The sequence below is a fragment of the Pinus tabuliformis genome, chromosome 3_2, assembly GCF_031772625.1.
Source record: "Pinus tabuliformis cultivar Carrire ecotype Pingquan chromosome 3_2, CPIR1, whole genome shotgun sequence".
Lineage (NCBI taxonomy): Eukaryota > Viridiplantae > Streptophyta > Pinopsida > Pinales > Pinaceae > Pinus > Pinus tabuliformis.
The window spans coordinates 546,496,440-546,517,072 of record NC_142302.1 but is presented as its reverse complement, the minus strand read 5'-3'; the positions used below and the strand labels follow the sequence as shown (position 1 = coordinate 546,517,072).

General features: G+C 41.8%; 1 pseudogene; it reads right to left on the bottom strand.

Moving 5' to 3' along the window:
• The window catches only part of LOC149181659 (acetolactate synthase 1, chloroplastic-like), a 48,733-nt pseudogene extending 31,204 nt beyond the window's left edge, over positions 1-17,529 (bottom strand).
• Between the last annotated feature and the right edge of the window lie 3,104 nt (positions 17,530-20,633).

Below are 20,633 nucleotides of genomic sequence, written 5' to 3'. Positions count from 1 at the left end.
CCATTCCAAGCCAACGTTGGGAGGAGGTTTCAATGGATTTTATCACAGGTTTACCCAAGTCTGAGGGAAAGAGTGTCATCATGGTGGTAGTTGACAGACTTACCAAGTATGCACACTTTTGTGCATTATCACATCCATTTAAAGCCAGTACAGTTTCTACTGCATTTATGGAAACAATTCAAAAGCTACATGGAAACCCAAAGATTATTGTAAGTGACAGAGATCCCATTTTCACTGGAAATTTTTGGACAGAATTATTTTCTTGTCTTGGTACTCAGTTAGCTCATAGCTCATCTTATCATCCTCAATCTGATGGGCAAACTGAGATAGTAAACAAATGTTTGGAAGGATATCTTCGTTGCTTTGTATCTGATAAACAGACACAATGGGTCAAATGGTTGCCTCTGGCTGAATGGTGGTATAACACTTCCTTCCATACAACAACAAAAATGACCCCATTTATGGCACTTTATGGGTATCAACCACCATCCATCACATCATATTTAAGAGAAAATTCTAAGGTTCAGGCAGTGGAACATCACATCGAACATCAACAACAAGTCCTCCAACTCTTAAAGGATAACCTCGTGTTGGCACAAAATAGAATGAAACAACAGGCAGATCAACATCGCAGTGAAAGAAGTTTTGATGTAGGTGATTGGGTATTCCTACGGCTACAACCATATAAGCAAATGTCCCTCAAGCAAGCTAAGAAGGATAATAAATTATCACCAAAGTATTATGGTCCGTACAAGGTGTTGCAAAAGATTGGTACTATGGCATACAAATTGGAGCTTCCTGCAGCTTCTCGATTGCACCCAGTTTTCCATGTTTCATGTTTAAAGAAGGTTATAGGTGACAAGCTCCCAGTTCAAACAATATTGCCAGAACTTGACGAGGAAGGAAAAATTATATTGGAACCGGAAGCAGTCACAGAAACAAGAACTCGACAGCTACGAAATCGATCAATTTCAGAGTATCTTATCAAGTGGAAGAACTTATCCGCTGAAGATTCCACATGGGAGGATGAGAATTTTATGCAGAAGTATCCAGAACTACTCAAGCGTTGAGGACAACACTTTTTTGAAGGAGAGGGGCATGTTGGGTCCCTATAATACTAGTGATTACCCCATTACTATTGTAGTTATACCCCTTATTTATATTGTTGTGCCCCCATTGCCCCCATATTGTTATTAATGTGCCCATAGAATCCCTTTATTGTTATTTTGTGGCTTTATATTATTATTGTTAGTTTGGCTGGATTATATTGTGACTCCTTAGACTCCTATATATAGAAAGGAGGTTTTGTCATTTGAATCATCCAAGAATTGTTCATTTATGTAATGTAAAGGAGGTTGCCCCCTCGAAAAGGCTGAATTCTAAGGCGTTGATCTATCTTTTCTTGAGCTGGTTTCATAACAGTCTAGGTTTCCCTTGGTCGAATTTCACTTTTCACAGTTGGCATTGTGCAATCTGGAGGCTCAAGCCACAAGTTGGGCCTTTGGAATTGCGTAGAGCACAACCTAAGCTAGTTCCAACTCCATACTATGTAGTTCTAGGATCCAGCTTCCCAGCACAACCACTTAGATTGCACAATACGAAGTCTCTCCCAAGCCTTTTCCCAGGATGAACGTGTATTGCATAATTCTAGTCATCAGGCTTCCATCTTGGCTGTTGGGACTACGCAGTGCCAGTTCCAATAGTTAGCCATTCCCCCCCATCAAGAAAAATTGTGAAATCCATTACATCTAGTGCCCAACTTGTTGCTTGAACTTGTCTTAATTTTTTTTTCTCTAAACTGACATTTTCTTGCCATGAGTGTCCTCTCTAACCCATAGGTACAATAGTTTTTGAGGACCTCCCTAGCAGTCATTGTTACCATGACATCTAAGAGAGATGCATCAAATGAAACCACTGAGAGCAGTATTGGGGAAGTAGTTAGGTAGACATAAGTTGATTTACCAATGCATGCAGATACTTAATTGTTTATAGAGAAAGGAACAACATTGACATGGCAATAGATCAAAGACATTTTTGTAAAGGACTTTGAGGCAGATTTGGAGGACTGACAGGTCTATCTCTACATCCGACAATTAAGGCTATACAAGGTTTCCTGTAGGTATCCCGCCCTCCCATGTGCATACATCATCAACTGGATTGTCTCACATACATATGAACAGACTATGATATTCAACTGTGCTAGCGGGCAGAAGCTTGCCACCATTAGGGCATAAGACCTTCAACATATGTATCACTTGCCCAAGCTATTGAAGTGCATTGACTCACTATTCTATGCCACCCATAGCTATGTGAATACAAGGGACATTGTCAAGCGTTGGGAGAAATATCCATCAAAGTTTTGACATACACGCACCCATGTGTACAAGAAAAAGTCCCTAAGGAAGGCTTACTAGCTCTTGATTATCTTTGCTTGAAGAATCCATGGTCAAGAGAGTACAAAAACCTTTCCTAAAGGGTGGGAAGTATTATTTTATCAGTTGGTGAATGATGGGAAGCCATTCAAGTGGTTAGATATGTTGGCTCAATAATTGAAGGCCCATGTAGCAACTGTTCAGAATCTTCCCATGGATGAGCAAAATTCTATATGTACGCATACTTACTGGATGTAACATATGCAGAACAATAGTTCCCTGGCATGAAATGGACATGGACACCACGAGAGACTGTCGTGAACATATGTTACATGTTTCTTTCACACTGCAGTTATCGAGGAGTGATGACACGAATAACTGACCACTTTATCATCCCGCTATACAAGCCTATATTTGGGCAAGATCCACCTTGTATGTCCCGAGACAGAATGGAGGCGATAGTAGACATTGTAGATTGGTATGCCTCACCAAGGGGCACTTTCATCATAGTGTTTGGCAGAGAGAAGCCTCTGCATGTCCTACCAAGGTATGCTTTTGACAAACTGATCATCCAAGAAGTATCATACCACCTTGCTACAAGGTTTTCAACAGCACTGCATCGGAAGAAGAAAGCGCCATGGCCCACTCTTCCTTTTCGGATCAGATTATACGATATTAAGAACTTAGAATTTGTAGATGATGAGGCTAATGGCATATTAAAATTTGGGTTCGATGCGAAGGACTTTAATATGTATGATCCCTAGAGTATTTTCAAGGACCACTGTACGAGAGATTACATTCCATGGATCAACGGGGCATTTCATTGGCCCGAGGGGATCCTTGGAGGTACTTCTATAATGCTTCTAGACTCTATGAGCCAGTAATTATAGCAAGGACTTTAAAGGCTTCTCCACATATAATAGAAGCTCTAGAAGCAACAATGATACAAGGAAACAATCATGTGCAGGACAAGAGAAAGAGGAAGATTGCTGACAATCCAGAGGGAGAGCAAAGCTACAAACTGAGGGAAGATCCTCTTATCGCAAAGGAAACATAGGAAGTGGAAGAAAAGAGGAAGTAAATGATGCAGAGAGTAGAGCAGAGAAAGAGAGAAAAGCAGAGGTTGTAGGGAGAAAAATTGAAGCTGCAAGAGACAGAGAAGAAGATGAAGGAAGAAAAGGAGTTGAGGAGGAGAGAACGAGAAGAGAAGCAGAAGTAGGAAGAAGAACAAAGGAAAGGCACAATGATGAAGGAAACACTGCCAATACAGGTTGAAGAGTTAGAAAAACCAACAGAGGAGGAAGGTGAACAAATGGAGGATTGGGAGCTTGCTCAACAGATTGAGAAATTGATTGTAGTGATGGACATGGAGTTGGAACAGAAGCCACAACATGAAGATTTTGACCTGATGAAGAGAGCACCACAGGTCATCCCTCAGTCTCCACTACCTTCAGTAGTAGATCTAACCTCGAGCAAGAAAGGATATGTTTTTCTCCTTGATGATGACCCGGTCATGAATGTGTACAATATATCATTCAATGAGTTCCAAAAGATGATTGTACAAGCATAGAGGAAGCACTTTCCAGATGATCACGCATCACCTGCATTCATAAAAGAAAGGGTGATAGTGTTGGATACCAGGGAGCATCCAACTGCCATTGTCTAAGCCAACTTGACCTATATGGGATCTACAAGATCAAATGTTTAATATTTGAAGACTGAGAATGAGAAACTGGCATAAAAATTGCAGGCTGCTAGGCAAGAGGCATAACAAATCCAAGCAACAACACAAAATGTAGTTTCCGCATTGGGGGAGATGAGAGAAGCGATACTTGATGAACTATCAACACTTTGAGAAACCATGTGGAAGCTCTATGACAAGTTTTCCACCACGCATAAATAAATTGTCTGTTTTCATGGCCTACAACAGCAAAGCAAAGAGTTTGTTAAAAATCTAAAAAACATATAAGATTAGATTGCCTATGTAGAAGAGTGGAAAATGCGGTTCAAGAGTTCCTCGCTTGACTTAGTGAAGAAAATGAAGCCACATATAGAGCCAAAGAAAGCGAAGGTTCTAATTTTGATTCATAACAACAAACCATTTTCCTCATTCATTGGCAGCATACATGCCTCACATGTGCAGTTGTATAGTAGTTTGGATGTCTTGGTGAGAACACACTAGATCACATCAATTGGTTCCCTCAATAGAGCTAAACCTAAGAACCAAGTCTGGTAGGAGGTTGAAGATTACTTTGAGCAGCAAAGAAAGGAGGCCACAAGGGAAGACTTGGAGTTGAATGCACACAACACGCACAAGTTCATTGATGGTCCTATCAAAGTTAAAACAGTGTTGCTCATGATTCAAAATGAGTTGGACACAATTTCCAAGACAATGTACCCAGATGCCATGGAGGCTAGAGTCTGCTTCCAGCAAGACGCGTGAAGTAGTTTGAGGACACCATCACACAGTACCAAGATTGACACCAATACATGACCAAGAAGTAGCAAGTGGAGGTTGTTGATCTCGAATTCTCCCAAACTCCAACATCATAGCGTTGTGACTTGTTAGGCTCTCTCTACCCTATTTTTTCCTATATGGGTACGAGTGGAAAATTTAATATTATTTGTACCTATGTTGTAAGTGAAATTCCAAGTGTAAATATTGGAATATGAAAGGTCACCATGTAAGGTAATCTGTCATTTTGTGAAGAAGTTGAAGGGTCATGAGAGTAGTCCAAAGGTCACAATGGGGAGTTGAAGAGTCACCCCCTCTTGTTATAAATAGGACCTCATAACTCATGTAACAGGCTTTTGGGAGCCAATATTTTGGCTAGGCTTAGGCTTAGAAAGAGTTTGGGTGTATTGTGAAGAATCTTGGCTTCTCCATTGCATAGAGTGACGATATATATGGAGGAGCAAGTGTTCTTGACTGTAATGTTCCACTATTGGGGATAGTGGTTGTCAATGGTGTATGTATGGATGGAACTTTCACTTATAAATAATAAAATTAGAGCCAACACACTTTCATGCATATGTTGTTAATATTGTAGGACTATTCTTTTTGTATTTGCAATGTATGTTATTTAACTTACACATATGCTTATGAATTATTTTATTTGCATTTGTACAAAGCTTTTTGAATGCGTGTTGTTGGATTAACTCATCACTTTAACTTGTGGACTATTCCGCATCTTAGCTTGTGATGTTATTTCACTCATGTTTTCCTTTCAAGCTTCATACTATTACATGCTTCCAAGGGGAGCACTTCTTTTTCCCTTCGTATGTTGGAACCTTCATGCATCACACTTGACTCTCTGTAAGGTCACACACTTTCTATTACCCAAATTTTTCATACTTTCCTCTGCGTGTTTCCACGGTTAAGGCATTAAATTACCACCCAATGTTGGGACTTCTACTCCAAATGGTGTGAGGTCTAGTTGAGACTTCATATCGGGGAGATCCCCTGAATTGTTGGTAGGTCCAACACCATCAAAAATTCTGGTGCTAGAAGGAGGGCCAAATGACAGGTTGAACCCTTGAAATTTGTTTTGAATTTCTACACATATTTGATTCTCACCAAATCATACCCTCGACATGTTTTTTTAACTTTGCAAATTTGAAAGTGCCAGCGAGAATTTTAAATGAATTATCCAAATTTGAGTTCAATGGCGAGGGTGGAATAACCTTTCTCAGGCACACAATTTATTTTCTTGGTTTCTGCGGTAGTCGTGAAGTCCAATCCGAAGATGTTTCCTGTGGGTTGTTTTCTCTCATGTTTGAAGGGTGCACAAAGCAATGTTGTCACACATTTCATGCAACCTCCATACACTCATTCAAGAAAATTTCTCTACTATCGTAAAGCCCTTAATAAGAAAATTTTAAAATTGAAAAAACACTTGACGAATCTCTTCAAAATTTTCATGATTATTTTGTTCATTACTGTTTTGGGAATTCTTGGCTGAAAGGTTTCAATATATTATTCACGTTTCTGAAAATCCACACGATTTAGAATCTTGCGAACCTTTCCCAACATACCTCAGTGTTGGAGCTCCTAAATATGATATGGACAAGGTTGTTGTCCTGAGTGACCCTTCGTATCACTCTCATTAAACAACTCTAGCTCTACAGGTCGGGGTGGGAGAAGTTGAGAACTCACATGTTGATCTACCACCATCTCCTCCTACCCCACCTGCTCGGAATATCTGTACAAAGTTGGATTGTGAATCCAATGGTTGCGATGAAGTGTTATCTCATCATCCTCCATCCTTCGATCCCTCTGATAGATTTTGGTGTGTTGTGTTCATCTGTCTCAGATCTCTCTTGTGATGTTTTAGGAGGATCAAGTTTTGGATGGAGTTGGTGCTAAACAACCAATATTGATCCGAATTGGATCCATAAAAGACTATCGAAAAAAACCATGACTGTATCGGGATGAAACAAATCTTTAAAGAATCCAAAACAACATCAAAAAACAACCTGAACCAGTGGCAATGGCAGCCAACATGGAACGACGAGGACCTCGGTCAAAGTGTGCTGACCGAGGCCCATGGAGACTGTGCAGGAGGTTAAAGTAGCCCCTGGGAACCCCGGATAGGGAAAAGGAGGTGATTTTCGATGCGCGATTAGCGCCTAATCACGCATCGCTGGGCGAACAGGGCCAAAATGGAGGAGCCTTAAGCACTCGGTCACGTTGGGAGCTGGAGAACCGCGGGCGGAGAAACGAAAAGCACTAACGTACGAAGGCGGGACCCGTGCTCTGGAAAACCGATGGTATTGATCGGGGTGCCCTCAAATGGTAAACGGTTTTGGAGAAGAGCGAAGCGATCCCACTCAACGATCGACGCGTGGTGGCGGAGGAGAGAGAAAACCGCTGTTGATCGCGTGCTATCGGTCGAGCAAGTCAACTGCGCGGGACGTGCGTATGACGTTGGATCTGGAAGAGCCTAGATCAGATGGCTGAGATTGCGCCCGATGGAGGAAGCAGAATCGACAGGGAATTAAGCCGCGTTCTAAAGGGATTTGGAATCCATTTGACCGCCACGGTGGAGGAAGAACGCATCCACGATGTAACTGAAGAAACAAACCGACGAGCAGGCTGGCGCTATTCAGATGAGGACACGTGGCCACTCCCTGAGTGTTCATGCTGACGCCGAACAGGGAACTCCAAGCGCAGCTGCAGAAGGTGAATCGACAGAGGCGGAAGAGGAACCGAGCAGGCATGAGTTTGAATGGCTAAAATCCATGAACAACGAAACAAAATAGAGAGGGTGGAACAGTTGAACACTGAGAGATAGAACCCAGAGAAGAGGCAGTTAAGCGAAAGCAGAGATCGACAGAGGGCCGAGCTGACCAGTGGCAGCATCGAGCACCAGAGCTTGAGAGATTCAAGCCATCCCATAGAGGAATTTGTCCGGATCGAGCATCACATTTGGCTCTTTCCACTGTAGACCAGAAGGTCACAGAGCTGGTAGGAAAAAGAAGATTCTGTGTACTCTAGTGGCTTGGGAAATCCAAGGACCACCCTCCCAAGCAAAACCTACTTCAGGAGAACTCACATTGAGTCCTTGCATTGTAATTCTTTGCTAAAGGCACAATAAAACAAGGCCACCACTGAAAGCTAGACTGGAGACGTAACCCTGGAGAATAGGGTGAACTCCTTATTAAAATTCTTGTGTCTTTGTGTTTGCTTACTGTATTTCTTTGTTGTCTTTCCATTTAAATATCTGTGTATTGGCAATCTGATCGATCCGTTGCTTAAATAACACAGAACACACACCAACACATGAGTCTGTAATACCTTTTGTTTAATAAATCTTCAACTGAGGTCACTCATAGGGTGATTATCAGATCAAGTGGTATCAGAGCTCTAGGATGTAAGGTTAGACAAGCTTGTGTTGGTTTAGCTGTGAATGCTCAGTAGATCAAAGCTAAAATTAGGAGAAGGAGAGTTGGTGTAAACTAATCCTGAAATTGGGAGAGTCTATTCTCGGAAGACAATGTCAGAGGATGGTTCTATAGGGCTAGACCCTCAATTCATAGAAAGTTTCCTAGCTATAAAGTCTATGGTAGAAGAAATGTATAGGGACTTTAGAAAGCATAAGGATGAAGATTCATCAGGCTCTAAACAAGATAAAGAAGAATATGAATCTCATTCCCATGACCACTCAAAAGGGAAAGGGAAAGAAGAAAGATTTCCTACACCTCCTAATAGCCCTGTGCATAATAAGAAAGCATCTTTGATTAAACTAGATGTTAAATTTGATTTGCCTATATTTGATGGAGAGCTAAATGCTGAAAAGTTGGACAATTGGATTAGACAAATTGACGTGTATTTCAGAGTACAGAAAATAGACTCAGAGAAGAATAAGATTCAGCTGGAAAGCCTACGCCTAGGAGGCACTACCTTGGTTTGGTGGGAAGGAAGAACCCAAGCTGATATGAAGAAGCATGGTAAGACCATCTCTGTCTGGAGTGAATTTGTTGTTGCAATAAAAAAGAAGTTCTATCCATTGGCCTACATGCAACAAGCCATGATGAGTTGGCAAACTCTTCGGCAGTTGAAAGGGCAAAGTGTGCAAGGGTATACTCAAGAATTCAGAAAGAGAGCATTGATGTTGGGTATCTCATTAGACTCACCAGAAACTCTTTTAAAGTACATTGGCGGTCTACACAGCTACATGAGGCATACCATCCTCATGTTTAATCCCACTAGAATAGATGAGGTATCTGTACAAGCTACTAATCTAGAAGCTAGAGGAAAGAATGGAAATCCAGAAGTTGGGGGACCATCCCAACCCACTGTAAGTAAGAGCAAGGAGAAAAGAAAGCAGAAGTGGAAAGTAAGGAAGGCTAACACTGCACAAAAAGGAAAAGCTTCATGCACTCACTGTAAAAAGGAGGGGCATGATGATGAGCAATGTTGGATTCTGCATCTAGAGCTGAGACCTAAGAAGTCTGAGGGCAAGAAGAAGAAGACTGTTGCAGTTATTCAGAAAGATTTGGGGCCAGACTTGGGAGATGAAACAATCATTGCAGCCACAGGTATTAAAGGTTGTCTGCTTTAGAGAATGCTGAAATCAAGAGGCAGGTGTAGGAGTTGCTCGAGAAAGGGTTCATCAGGCCTAGCACATCACCATGTGGGTCACCAATCGTTTTGGTGAGAAAGAAAGATGGCTCGTGGAGAATGTGCATTGGCGATTGAGCACTGAACAAGATAACAATAAAAAATCGTTATCCCCTTCCTCACATAGATGATATTTTAGATCAATTGAAGGAAGTTGTTTATTTCATCAAGCTAGATTTACACAGTGGATACCACCAGGTCAGAGTTGTAGAGCAAGATGCATGGAAGACTGCTTTCAAAACAAAGCAGGGATTGTATGAATGGCTGGTTATGCCTTTTGGCCTAACTAATGCTCCTGCTACTTTCATGAGATTAATGAATGATGTACTCAGAACTTTTCTTGATGATTTTGTTATTGTGTATCTGGATGAAATTCTGATTTTTAGTGAAACATCGCAAGAACATTTAAAGCATGTTAAGCAGACATTAGATGTTTTGAAAAGAGAAAAACTTTATGTTAAGCTCTCCAAATGTGAATTTGGCAAAACCTCTCTAAATTATTTGGGTCACATAGTAGGGGGAGGTGAATTGAAAATAGATCCCTCTAAAGTAGCAGTCATTGTAAACTGGCCTAAACCCAAGTCTGCTATAGAAGTGAGAAGCTTCTTAGGAGCAGCACAGTATTGGAGGAAGTTCATTCCAAATTTTTCCTCAGTTGCAGCTCCCTTACATGCTTTGACAGGATTGAACAAGGTGTTTCAGTGGGGAGGCAAACAGCAGAAAGCCTTTGACACCTTGAAAGAAAAGATTAGTACAGCACCTGTACTAGCACTGCCAGATCTACAAAGACCATTTGAGATCCAAACTGATGCCAATGACTATGCCATGGGAGCAGTGTTGACACAACATAGTAAACCTATATGTTACCATTCTAAGACTTTTAAACCTGCAGTAGTTAACTATCCTACACATGATAAAGAATTGTATGCATTAGTTCAGAGTGTGAAAAAGTGGAAACATTACTTAATGGGCAAAGAAACAATGATACATACTGATCATCAGCCACTTCAATACCTACACTCCCAAACTAAGTTGCAGTAATCAAGACACTACAGATGGATGGGTTTTCTACAATAGTCTCATTTAGTCATCAGATATAAAAAGGGCATACATAACAAGGTTGCAGACATGTTATCTAGACCCATTATAAATGCATCTACCATACTTAAGCATAATTCTGTGCTGCATGAAAGCTACATAGAACAATATGCTCAGGATATGGATTTTAAAGATGTATATGCAACTTTGAGTCAAGGCAAAAGAGTAGAAGAATTGGACTATCATGTGAAGGACCGACTCTTATATCATTGTGGGAACCTCTACATTCCACAAACTGAGAGAGCAAAGATAATTAGGGAAGCACACACTTCTCTGATATCGGGTCAATTTGGTGTAAGTAAAACAGTTTCACCGCTGCAAAGGTTTTGCTATTGGCCGAGAATGAGTGAGACAGTTTCTAGATATGTAAAGAGATGTGCTATGTGTGCTAAAAGCAAGCCCAACAATAGAAAACTAGGCTTGTACACTCCATTGCTAGTTCCTTCTCACCCTTGGGAAAGCATTTCGAGGACTGCCTAAATCTAGGAAAGGTCATGCTTATCTATATGTTGTTGTGGATAGGTTCAGCAAAATGTGTATTTTGATACCCTGTAGTAAACATATTACAGCTGAAAAAACTGCAAAATTATTCTTTGAACATGTATGGTTTCATTTTGGATTACCCACTTCTATTGTATCTGATCGAGACACCCGATTTGTGGGGAAGTTTTGGTCAAGTTTGTGGGAAATAATGGACACCAAATTAAAGAAAAGCACACCTTTTCATCCACAAACATATGGCCAAACAGAAGTAGTTAACAGGACGGTGATCCAGTTACTGAGAGGATATTGCAGCAAACACCCTAAGCTTTGGGATGAACACTTGTGTTATGTGTAGCATGCTTACAATAGAGCCAAACACTCTTAGACACAGAGATCTCCTTTTGAGACCTGTTTTGGTTTCATACCAAGGTCTCCTTTGGATTTTGTCTTTGGTAAAGATACCATGGTTGATAGACACAGTGATGTGGAAAAGGCAACTAGGTTCATTGAACAGATCCAGGAGATCCACCAGGCAGTACAGGAACAACTGGAAAAGAGCCAGGCCAAGTACAAGGCTAGGCATGATAAGCATCGGATGGAGCATAGTTTTCAAGTTGGCGACCAAGTCTGGCTGTATATCAGCAAGGACAGAATGCAAGGTGAAGGTAAAAAGCTAAAACCTATCAGGTATGGACCCTTCAGGATACTTGAGAAGATTGGTGAAAATGCTTTTCGCCTTGATCTACCAGCTTACATGCACATCTACTCAGTCGTGAACGCAGATTGCTTGAGGTTGTTTGAACCTTCAATGATTGAGGACCCTGAAGAGTAGAGTCAATTACCTTCTATTGATGACCTGCTACCTGAATATCTTAGTGAATTACGGGAAGACACAGTGCTGGACAGGAAGGTAAGGACGACGCATAGTGGACAAGTGGAATACCTCAGGATTGGGCTTAAAGGTTCGAAGCTGAGCAGTGCGAAGTGGATTGAGATTGGACAAGTGAGACAACAGTTTCCTCACTTAGTCGATGCTTGAAGAAAACCAACTTTTGGTGGTCCAAAAGCTTTTTCAGTGGGAAGGCCGTGATCCGAATTGGATCCATAAAATACTGTCGAAAAAAAACCATGACTGTATCGGGACGAAACAAATCTTTAAAGAATCCAAAACGGCATAATAAAACACCCTGAACCAGTGGCAATGGCAGCCAACGTGGAACGATGAGGACCTCGGTCAAGCGCGTTGATCGAGGCTCATGGAGACTGCGCAGGAGGTCAAAGTAGCCCCTGGGAGCCCCGGATCAGGAAAAGGAGGTGATTTTCGATGCACGATTATCGCTAGGCACTGGGCGAACGGGGCCAAAATGGAGGAGCCTTAAGCACTCGGTCACGTTGGGAGCCGGAGAACCGCAGGCAGAGAAATGAAAAGTGCTAACGTACGAAGGCGGGACCCACGCTCTGGAAAACCGGCAGTATTGATTGGGGCACCGTCAAACGGTAAACGGTTTTGGAGAAGAGCGGAGTGATCCCACTCAACGATTGACGCATGACGGCGGAGGAGAGAGAAAACCGCTGTTGATCGTGTGCTATCGGTCGAGCAAGTCAACCATGCGGGACGTGCATATGACGTTGGATCTGGAGGAGCCCAGATCGGACGGCTGAGATTGCGCCCGGTGGAGGAAGCAGAATCGACAGGGAATTGAGCTGCATTCTAAAGGGATTTGGAATGCGTTTGACTGCCACGGTTGAGGAAGAACACATCCACGATGTAACTGGAGAAACAAACCGACGAGCAGGCTGGCGCTGTTCAGATGAGGACACGTGGCCATTCCCTAAGCATTCATGCTGATGCCGAAAAGGGAACTCCAAGCGCAGCTCTAGAAGGTGAATCGACAGAGGCGGAAGAGGAACCGAGCAGGAATGGGTTCGAATGGCTAAAAGCCATGAAAAGTGAAACAAAATAGAGAGGGGGAATAGTTGAACACCGAGAGACAGAACCCAGAGAAGAGGCAGTTAAGCGAAAGCAGAGATTGACAAAGGGCCAAGCTGACCAGTGGCAGCATCGAGCACTAGAGCTTGAGAGATTCAAGCCATCCCATAGAGGAATCTGTCCGGATCGAGCATCACATTTGGCTCTTTCCACTGTAGACCAGAAGGTCACAGAGCTGGTAGGAAGAAGAAGAGTCTGTGTACTCCAGTGGCTTGGGGAATCCAAGAACCACCCTGCCAAGCAAAACCTGCTTCAGGAGAACTCACATTGAGTCCCTGCATTGTAATTCTCTGCTAAAGGCACAATAAAACAAGGCCACCACTGAAAGCTGGACCGGAGACGTAACCCTGGAGAATAGGGTGAACTCCTTATTAAAATTCTTGTGTCTTTGTGTTTGCTTACTGTATTTCTCTGCTGTCTTTCCATTTAAATATCTGTGTATTGGCAATTTGATCGATCCGTTGCTTAAATAACACAGAACACACACCAGCACATGAGTCTGTAATACCTTTTTTAATAAATCTTCAACTGAGGTCACTCATAGGGTGATTATCAGATCAAATATGTGATATGATTTTTGATGAGTATGTGTGGGAGTATGAACAAGAACCTCCGGTGAAGGATGAACTCCTTCTGTCTGCACCCCCCCGCTTTATCCTGACATCTCCCATGATTTTTCCATTCCTATCCAATATTGTAAAAATTCATTTTCAAACATTTCTATTTTTGATCATTCTCAAAACATGTTGAATGTTAGTTTTTCATTTGAAGGCAGAGATGAAAAATTTGTCTTCCATGATCCTCCCAATCTCTCATCTTACCTTTCCGGAAACATAGAGGGTGAAATTTCTCATTTTCCATCATCCCCTCTTTATGATTCGTCAGATCATGAGGATGCCTCAATTCGTGATATTGAACTTTCTGATAGTGGTTGTCATGATCTTTTTGTTCATTCATTCAATCACGATTCTAATTTTTCCATTATTGATATTTCCAAGCCACCAATCTACGCTGATCCATCTTTTGATGAAATGGAACCTCCCCAAGTTCTCAAGGCACTTCAGCCCAAGCTGATGGTTATGGCAGGTTCTCATAGATTTGAGGTTAGTTGCATTTGTGATCAGAAATGCATTGAATCTTTCCAGGCTCCTCATCACTCTGTTGTTGACATTGAAATAAATCTATCTCATAATTTTCATATCATCCATCTGTATCACATGATCCTATCACTTAGTGATTAGAGGAGTCGTACGTAGCAAGCTTCATTGCAAAACAACAAATTTCTTCTTTCTTCATGTTTCCTCATTTTTCAAGTTCGAAAGTGTGTACATGCTTGTCCTCAACTCGCAATGTGGTAGGACACCATGGTACATCCACAGAGTGCCTTTCATGCGATTTTCGTTTTTTCTTTTCTGTGGATTCATTAAAGCTTCAAACATTCTGGTTTATATCTAATTCTGGTTTATATCGTATTATTTTTCTTGTTTGTTGGTTTTCCTGTATATCTTTATTGACACGCATGCTTTCGCCTACATGGGCCATCCAATGCACCGATGCATGCATTGGGAGTATCACTTTACATAAATTGGCCTATGTTCTACTTAGGTTAGGAGTAGGCGTAGTTGTTTTTATTTTCTTATTGATTTCTTGATTTGATTTACCCCACTTATTTCCTTTGGTTTGTTTTTCTTTTGCAAATTTAGGTTAGTTTTCATATGAAACCGTGTTTGGATTCTTAGACAAGCAGGGTGAAGTTCAAGCGGAACTTGTATTGTTATCAACACTTGGTTATTTGTCTATTTACTCTCTTTATGCAAGTATTGCATTTTTTCTAGGCGATGATACTCTGATGGAAAATACGTTCCTTTCAGAGAAAGTCATGGTTGAATCATGATGCTTGCACTTTTAACTATTACTGCTTACTCTAATCAGTTTTCTATTTTTGGTTAGCCCTTGTCAACTAAGTCAAGTAGAGTAAGGAGAGGGGGAAAAACTTAACAAGTATGTCAGAGGTATATATAAATATCCTTCTCTGATACTATCCAGAGATGCTACTAGCGGAGAAACACCAGAGATGAAACTAAAAATCTGATAGTCTATTTTACTTGTGCATATATATAATCCTCATCCCCAATTGAAACAAATCGGTTTGACTTGGCTTGCTATGTGTGTTGCCGATAAAGAGAATGGTAGGGACTACATATTTAACTAGAGATAAGTGAAGAAGCTATGATAAGCAAAGAACTGAACAATACTTCTGGAAGAGTTAGACTCACTTTACATGAGACAAGGTCCATACAAAGAGCTAGAGTTCTACTAGTGTGTTACCAATGTTGTAGCGACTACAACCACCCTCCAAAATTTTTCCTATGCTTTAATTTTGGAGCCTTCGTTCTTAACAACAACTCTTTTTTTCCAAAGGAAAAATCGTAATCTTTCATTAATTTTGAAAAATTACATATAGTAGATTCTTGGTAGCATATGCAGCATTTGGCCCTTAGCCATATCGGTGTGTACCAGTAAAAAAAAATACATCCATGTCCATTCCAAAAATGGTGCTAAGTAATAAACATATTCACCACGCAGGGCGATAGCATGAGAGAGTCTGAAATAGAATGCCATAACTGAGATATCTACAATATAGATTCACCATACAGGGCGATAGCATAATATATAGTCTGAATATAAACACATACTATGATATATACAGTGAAAAATAAAATTATGACTGAGCATGTCCCAAAAAATATTTAGGGCCCATCTGCCCTATGATATGCCTAATCAATATACGGCCTGTGGTAGTATTGGTACTAGGTAGTACCCCTCTGCTCCTGAATCATCCACTGGCCTCTGGGTAGTAGCATGGCCTCCTTGGAAAGCCTATCAGCGCTGTTGTTATGTTCCCTGTAAATATGATGACATGAGATGGAGTTAAACTAAGATTTGAATATGTTCACTTCATCCAAAATATTTCTAAGAGTGTGTGCATGGCAGGAAGTGATGTTATTGAACCAATTTATAGTGATTTTTGAGTCTCCATAAATCTGTAGATTGATGCAGTCATGGCCTAGAGAAAAATGCATTAAATGACGGAGGGTGATTAATTCAGCATAATTGTTTGTCCCTTCTCCAAGTCCCATCTTGACCTTGAAGTGATGATGTTCAGATAGATACAATAGGAAACCTCCCCCACACCCATGTTCCTGTGCAACACTGTCAAAGTATGCCCAGGGGATAGATTTATCAATGGGAATAGGTGCAAGTGATCTTTGAGGGTGAGGCACAGTGAAATCAGGCAGTTCATGGTAGGCAGAGATGATCTTAGCAATAATAATCTGCCATCTAGCAACACCATCCTCAAAAATAATTCTGTTCCGGGTCAGCCAAATAGACCAACATATAAGCAGAGGGAGACAAAGAAGATTGGATCCGTGTTGTGCGTTGTACCAGTTTCTCTAGGCTTGATTTATGTTTTCCCCATCCCATCTGCTAGTAAATTGGATCGATGTAGAGATGGACTGCCAAAGGTTAACTGTAGAGCCACACTTTAGAAAAAGATGATCAGTCGTTTCAGAAGCCTGCTTACAGAGGACACACCAGTGTGGTCCATATATGGCACGATGGGATAAAGATTCCCTAGTGGGAACTTTTTTACTAAGCACACACCAGAAAAAGAGCCTGGTTCGTGGTGGGGTTTTTAACTTCTAGATAGCCTGCCACCAATCTTGAGTAACCTCTGGTTGTCTGTTATTAATCAGCCCGAGGTAACCAACTTTTGGAGTGTATACTCCATTATCAGCAAGGCACCACATAAGTTCGTCAGGTCCCTCCTTAATTCTGATGTGAGATTCAATCAGTGTAGAAATGTAATTTTGCCACGTTTGGTGCCATTGGGGTGGGATATTAAGCAATTGAGCAGATTTCTAGCCTTGTGCAAATATGGTGGTATTATCCTGATCAGCAATGTGAGCGATAACTTTGATATCTCGCTGATTTAGATGATGGATTAGCTCTCTCGGAAGATGGTGACGGTCGCCCCCCCCAGTCTAGGGATACAGGCCTATGCGAGCTTTTGAGCCATCATTTATCCTCCAGGCCAGATTATTGCGAATGATAGGTAAGGAGTGAAGCAGAGCTTTCCAAACAGAAGATATGCCAGTTCTAGGCCACTGTGGTAGACGCACCCAATCCATGAGCTGTAGAGGCCAAATGTATTTGTGATAAGTAACAGAGGTCCAGAGGTTCTGTCCAGTAAGAAGTGTCCATCCCATTTTAGCAGCTAGTGCTTGAGCAAATAGATTTAAATATTTTAATCCCCAACCTCCCCATTTTTTGGGCAAAGAAATCTTATTCCAACTAACCCAGGCAAATATCTTCTTATCTTGATGACCATTCCAAAGATATCTGCTGCATATCTGTTGAAGGCGGGCAAGGATGCTTCTGGGTATCCATGCCAAAGCCATCCAGAAAACAGGTGTGGCCTCCAGTACTGATTTGATGAGCACTAGTCTTCCTGCTCTAGATAAGAATTGATGACACCAATTTGATAGCCTTTTCTCCAGCTTAATGACCAACCATATCCAGTCAGCAATTTTTTGGCTCAGGGGTTTGATCCAGAACCCTAGGTATTTGAAACCCTGATCAAGTGGGAGGATGCAGTAAGGGAAATGCTGATGAGCATATCAAGACTCATGGATGGATGTGTGGGCTAAGGTAATAGTGGATTTCCCATGGTTAGCCATCATGCCCGTAGCCCGGGAGAAAAGGGAGAGTATATTAGCAAAAGAAGCAGAGTCTCGGATGCTACCATCTAGAAAAATGAGGACATCATCGACAAATAGAAGATGAGTGAGGTAACATAGGTCATTTATTTTTAGTCCAAACAGTCGACCATTTCTCTTTGCCTGTGTAAGGAGCCGACTGAGTCCTTCCATGACAATAAGGAAAAGAAGGGGAGATAGGGGACAACCCTGTCTGAGTCCCCTCTCGGCATGAAAGAAATGTGAAGTAGATCCATTGATGAGTACACTGAAGGAGGTAGTAGTGATGCAGGACATGATCCAGGTGATGAAATCATGAGGGAAGCCCAGATGAATGAGAAGCATTTTGATGTAAAGCCAACTAACATGGTCAAAGGATTTTTCCAGGTCAATCTTTAATATGATGCCCTTTAGCTTTTTGGTCCTGATCGAGTGTATGGCCTCTTGGGCAGTGCCAATGGCTTTGTGAATCTGTCAATTCTCAAGAAAAGAAAATTTCTCGGATGATATATGTTGAGAGAGGATGGGTCTGATCCTATTGGCAATGATCTTTGCAATGATTTTGTAGAGACAATTGCAGAGAGAGATGGGGCGAAAGTTGTTGAAAGATGTTGGAGAGTTAGACTTGGGGATAAGGGCAATGAAGGTGGAGTTTATGGCATCATATAATTTTCCAGTGGTCTTGCATTCCTCCACTACATTGAGTAGGTCTTGTCCCAAGAGTTCATAAAAGGCTAGATAAAATTCAATAGTCCATCCATCCAGCCCTGGACTTTTATCTTTTTTAAACCATTTCAGGGTCCCCTCAAGTTCAACAGTTGTCACTGGTGAGTTGAGATCATCTGCCATATCTTCATCCACAAACCGAGGAAAATGGCCAGCTACTTGAATAATATCCACTAGATTGGACCCTTGAGGGGTTTTGTAGAGATTCTGAAAATGAGAGGTGCCCAGAAGAGATAGCTTATTGAAAGTGTCTGCCACACCTCCATCAGGTAAGGGCATATTCCAAATAGTGTTAGACACCTTTCTTCCCTTGGCATAGTTCTGAAAGAATTTTGTGTTATCATCTCCAGCTTGTAGCCAGATGGCCCTGCTCTTGAGTCTCCAGGTTTCCTCTCTCTCCTTCAATATCTTATCCTTCTGTTTCTCAAGCTCAATAAGATGGGATTTATCATTTGTAGTTGTAAACCCCTTGTTACGATCATCCATTAGCTCACTCAGTTCTGATTCAATCTGTGATAGGGTATGATCATCCCTCTGTACTTTCTCTTTGGCCCAGGTGATAGATAGATGCTTGAGATGAGAAATATTGTGATAGAAACCCTCAGCTAGAGATCTATGTCTTGAAATGGGATTTTCCTTCTAGTAGTCAGTGACCAGCTTGATGTATCCCAGATCTTGTAGCCACACGTGGTTGTTTAAAGGGGGATTTAGGCTTTGAATGGGGACCAAGGATCTCCAAATATATGGGTGAGTGATCAGATATTCCCCAAAACCCACCCATTGTCTATATCTATTTAGATGATGTAATAGGGGCACCTTAATCAGGAATTGATCAAGTCTTCTAGCTAGAGCTGCAAACCCAACCCTTCTATTCCTCAAAGTAGGAAGGGGCTTATTCATGGGGACATCAGTAAGGTTATGCTGCTCTAATAAATTCATCATATACCCTAATAGAAGATCCACTTGGGCTTGGGAACCCCATGATTCCCCAAATCCCAGGGAGAAGTTGAGATCACCCCTAAGGACGAGGTGACCAGATGAGGTTATCGATAAATTGAGGAAACACTGCCAAAAATCCTCTCGTTGATGACAAGGTCCATAAATGTTAATGACCCAAAGATCCATACCATGTTCAACTGAGAAAATATCCATACCAATAAACCCTAATCCACCCCATGATGATATGACCTTAATGGTGTGAGGATTGTAACCAATGGCCAATCCCCCAGAATGCCCCATAGCATCAAGAGACTAAAAGTGCTGACTAGATTTTAAGGGTGGTAAGGTTCTGGTGATGAGATTAGCATCACCAAGGGTTTCTTGCAACATAATGATATCCACAGACTCAGCTTCAAATAATCTGTGCAGGGCTAGTTTTTTGGAGGCACTAGCCATACCTCTACAGTTGAAGGAAAGCCACTTCATGGGGGAAACCGCCCCGAGGTATTCAATGCTCTAAGAACCCTTTCCAAGATGGATTGTTTTCCCGTAGCGACCTTTTCCCCAACCTTTTGAATGGATTTAGATAGATAGGATTTTCGGCCACGAGATGATTTGGTGAAAGATCCAGGGAGGGTGAGTCCCAGCCCTGAATAAGAGGGAGTATGACCTTCAGGGTGTGAGCGAGAGTGCAAATTGTATGAGTGAGGCGGTTCAGTCCAGTCCGAAGAGGATGGGGGAGGAATGGAGGGATCTGGGCCTCCGAGAGTTCTTTGAGGGTATTGCCCCAAATTTCATGTACCCAGAGGGTCAATCTCTCTGCTGAATAAGCCCTACCACGGACATGCCCAACCAGAACAGAGCTAGCCTTATTCGCGACTTCACCCATTGATATACCCTCACTGAAACAAATGGTGAAATCCTTTGACGAAGCCTTCACGCACTTAACTTTCCTCTTTCCAGTCCGGGGCGCAGATGGATGATCCTGAAGTGGGTCAGAAGAGGTGTGTCCATCCTGTTGTAGTTGAGCCGCCGATTTGACCCTAATCACAGGAGTTTCAAAGCTACCCAATGTGGAATTTGCAGTAGCTGACGGGTTGGTGCCAATATTTGAAGGGCCCCCAGCTAACTGATATGCAACT